The following is a 4,440-nucleotide window of genomic DNA, read 5'->3' as shown; positions in this document are numbered from 1 at the left end:
AAAAAAAAAAAAGGGAAAAAAACAAGAAAACCTGCAATGTCTAGGGATAGGGCAGTAAGAGAAAAAAGGTAGAGATGGGGAATAATGAAGGGAAAAATGGGGAAAATACAAAAGTAAAACAAGGAATGGGGTTAACCATGAGGAAAAAGAAAAAAAAGAAAAAATTGCTACCAGAAACAGGGAAAAGAAAAAAAGCTAAAAAGTAGGACCTAGGAGGGGAAGAATAAAGAATAATAATAAAAAGGGCAAAAGTATTAATAATAGTAGTAGTTAAAAACAGAAAAATAAGCAAACTGAGAACCAGAAAAAAGAAACAGAAAAAATTAAAAAAAAAAAAAAAATCAGGGGAGGGCAGGGCAGGGCAACCAGGCTCCGTCCGTGCACACAGACTGGGATGGAGTTCCTGTGGGCCCAGAAGGTGGGTAAGAGTGGGGGATGGCTGCACCTCTGTTGACCAAGTGGGTGTGGGGTATAAGAGTAACAAGGGGAATGTCGCACCTTTTCAGTTGTCCAGGTCTGGAGTGTCCTTGGGGTTACTGGCAAGCAAAATCTGGAATCTGGGAGAGCTCAGTCACTTTAAATATCCAAAATGGTCAAGCTGATTGTAAACATTCAAAAAGGCTGCTCCCTCCTGACAGGCAAAAGTCCACAGCTCAGCCCACCTTCCTCTTCGCTGCTACCTCGCCTTTTATTCCCCAGTCACCACAGCAGTCCTCTGTGCAGTCCCTGCCTAGCTGGGCTGATTTTTAGGTTAATTCTTAGGTCATACCACCTAAATACCACCTACCTCTTGGCAATCTCCAAGCTGTCTGTGCCATCAGGATTGCTCAGTATCACTGCCAGACCGCAGCTCCGTAATGTCTCCTTTTTTGGTATTTTCATGCAAATTCTGCTAGTTGGGGTTTAGTCAACCTCCATATCCTTCCCTTCAAGGCTCAGGGGTCCAGGATTATTTTCTGTGTCTGTGTAAATTGGTTCCCCTTTTCTTTGTTGAAGAGGGTCTGTGCAGTCTTTCTGCCTATTCTGCCATCTTACCACAAGTCCCCTTAATTGCATTTTTTGTTTCTTCTATTACCCAGGCATTCTTAGGGAGGGTGTTTTTCAATTTCCATATACTTGTTCCTTTCCCATTTATCTTCCTATTGTTGATTTCTAATTTTATAGGATTGTGATATGAGAAGATGCTTTGCAGTATTTCAGTGTTTTCAAATTTATTAAGCTTTGCATTATGGTCTAGCATATGGGCTATCTTGGAGAATGTTCTGTGTGCACTGGAAAAGAATGTATTTTGTGCTGTTGTTGGGTGACTTGTTCTGAGGATGTCTGTAAGGTCAAGTTGGTGGATTGAATTGTTTAGTTTTGTGCCTTTCTTGAATTTCCAGTTGTATCTTTCATTGAAAGGGGTGTATTAAAGTCTCCTAGTGGAGTCATCTATTTGTCTTTTTAATTCTGTTAAAGTCTGATCTATATATTTTTGGACTCTTCCATTGAGCCCATAGATATTTATTATGATTATATCTTCTTATTCAATTGATCCTTTATTATATAATGTCCTTCCTTTTCTCTTATGGTGGTTTTTGTCTTAAAGTCAATTTTATCAGAAATTAATATTGCCACTCCTGCTCTTTTTTTGTTGCCATTTGCTTCATATATTTTTTCCAACCTTTCATTTTTAGTCTTTTTTTTTTTTTTCTTTGTTTCTAAGGTGTGTCCCTTATAGAAAGCATATTGATGGGTCATGTTTTCTTATCCAGTCTGTAACTCTCCATCTCTTGAGTGATGCATTTAATCCATTGACATTCAGTGTAATTATCGACAAGTATGAATTGGTTGCTGTCAGTTTGTTATGTGTTTTTTGGTGGTGTTCATGGTTTCTTTGTTCCATATAATTTTCTGTGCTGAGTTTATTTTGTTTATGAATCATGTTATCATTTCCTCATTGCTCTTGTTATAGGATTTGCTAAATATTCATGCCTGTTCTCTTTTTTATTGTGATGGGAAGTTTTTTCTTCTTCTTCTTCTTTTTTTTTTTTTTTTTTTTGAGGTTACCCTATGATTTATAATTTTCTTCCCAAATTTAGAATGGTCCATAGTCTTGAATTCCTCACCCTTTAGAAGTTCTGTAACTACACTATTTTTTCCCTCTTTTTCAGTTGTGTTTGTCCTCATTTGGCAATTGATATCTCTGGTTCCCTGCTTACAATCTTGTATGGTTATTTCACTTTGGATAGTTCCATAACTGGGTTGGTTTCTGGGTTATGTCATCATGTATATTAATGGTTGGTTGTTTTTTGCAATTATTGGTTCTCTGTTCAAAAGACTCCCTTTAATATCTCTTGTAAGGGTGCTCTGGTTTTAACAAATTCCCTTAATTTCTGCTTCTCTGGAAATCTCCTAATTTCACCCTCATATCTGAGGGACAATTTTGCCCAGTATATAATTCCTGGTTGGAAATTTTTCTCTTTCAAAGTTTTATGATCATCCCATTGCCTTCTTGTCCATATGGTTTCTGTTGAGAAATCAAAGCTTAGTCTTATTGGTTGCCCTTTGTAGGTAACTTTTCATTTTGCCTGTGCTATGTTCAGTACTCTTTCTTTGTCTTTGGTTTTGGTGAGTTTGATGATGATATGTGTTTGTGACAAAAACAAGGTTCTATCCTGCTTGGGGTTTGTTGGAATTCCTTAGTGGATATATTCTCATCTTTTATCATATCTGGAAAGTTCTCCTCCAACATATCTTGAACAATTTTCTCCGTGGTTGTATTTTTCTCTTCCTGTTCTGGAATTCCAAATACACGTAGATTATTCCTTTTGATGGTATCCCACATGAATCTTAGGCTTTCTTCATTTAGTTTTCATCTTTTTTTTCTGATTGATCTCTTTGCAAAGAAGTATTCAGGTATTTGTCTTCAATCTCATTAATTCTGTCTTCCATTGATTCAATTCTACTAATTTGCCCTTTCAATGTGTTATCTATTTCTTCTTTTCCTAACCTTAAAAATTTTATTTATTTTCTTGCCCTTAGTATGCTGACTGGGATCTCCAGTATTATATCTATTAAAAGTGGTGACAGTTGATACCCTTGGCTTGATCCCTATATCAAAGAAGTATTTTGAACATTGTACTTTTAAATAATATGTATACTGTATATTTTGTATAGGAGCTCTGGTGGCATAGTACCTAAGGCATTTGACTGCTAACCAGAAGGCTGGCTTTTTTTTTTTTTTTTCCTGTTGTTGTTGTTATGTGCCACCGAGTCGGACCCACCTCATAGCGACCCCTCCTTGGGTTTCCGAGGCAGTATCACTATGGAAGTAGATTGTCCCATCTTCCTTCCAAGGAGTGGCTGGCGGGTTTGAACCACCAGCCTTCTGGGTAGCAGTCAAGTGCCTTGGGCATTACGCTACTCAAGCTCCCAGCAGATTAAAATTTTACCCTTTTTTACTGCTTTTTCTATAACAAATAGATGGTGACTTTTATTCAAAGATGTTTTTCTACATCTATAGATAATGTTATATCCTTTTCTTTTTTAATATGTTAATAGAATTAATCTTATTAATAGAATAATATAAGACAAATGTTGATTTGTCTTTATATGCTTTGGTCAAAAAGTATTATCTGTTTCTTATATTGTTGGATTTGTTTGCTAATTTATACATATGTCTAGGATTTTTTAAACTATGTTGTGAGATTGGCCAGCAACTTTTTTTTTTCATATCTCTTAATGTCTTTAGTTGATTTTTATATTAATGTTATTCTAATATCAAAGATGTGATCGAGACAGTTTTCTCTTTTTCTGCACACTGGGATAATTTGTACGAGGTTAGAATTTTAAGGTTTTCTTTTTCAGGACATTTACAATTTTGTTTGCATTTTCATTAGTTTGTTGAGGCATGAACTGTCAAAGAGCAGACTTTTGAAACTTTAAATTACTTCAAGTTAGCAGTTATGTTTAAGATTTGTGCTTCCTATTACCTAGCTAATAAATCTTTGTTTAACTTTGTTCTTCTAAATTTTGGAGTTTTACATTTTATATTTAGTATGCTGGTGGCATAATGCCTAAGGCATTTGACTGGTAACCAGAAGGCTGGTGGTTCAAACCCACCAGCCACTCCTTGGAGGAAAGACTGGACAATCTACTTCTGAACAGATAACAACCTTGGGAACCTGAGGAGGGGTCGCTGTGAGTTGGAATCAACTCCATAGCAGAGCTTTTTTTTTTTTTTTTTTTGATGATTCATTGTGAGTTTTTGTGTATGATGTGAAGAAAGAATCAAGAGCAGGGGCTTTCAACCTCTCTCAGTAATTGAAAGAAATAGTGTCTATCAGCACTAATAGAAAGGTTATGCATGAGATCTAAAGCATAGACTTATTCTCTAACTGTTCTTATGTTAAATGACTGCAGAGGTTTCTAGCCCCCTGACCATATGTAGAAAGCATG

Source organism: Orycteropus afer, unplaced genomic scaffold, assembly GCF_000298275.1.
Source record: "Orycteropus afer afer isolate SDZICR_OR568_19922 unplaced genomic scaffold, OryAfe1.0 scaffold00030, whole genome shotgun sequence".
Taxonomy (NCBI): domain Eukaryota; kingdom Metazoa; phylum Chordata; class Mammalia; order Tubulidentata; family Orycteropodidae; genus Orycteropus; species Orycteropus afer.
Note: the sequence above shows the minus strand (reverse complement) of the source record.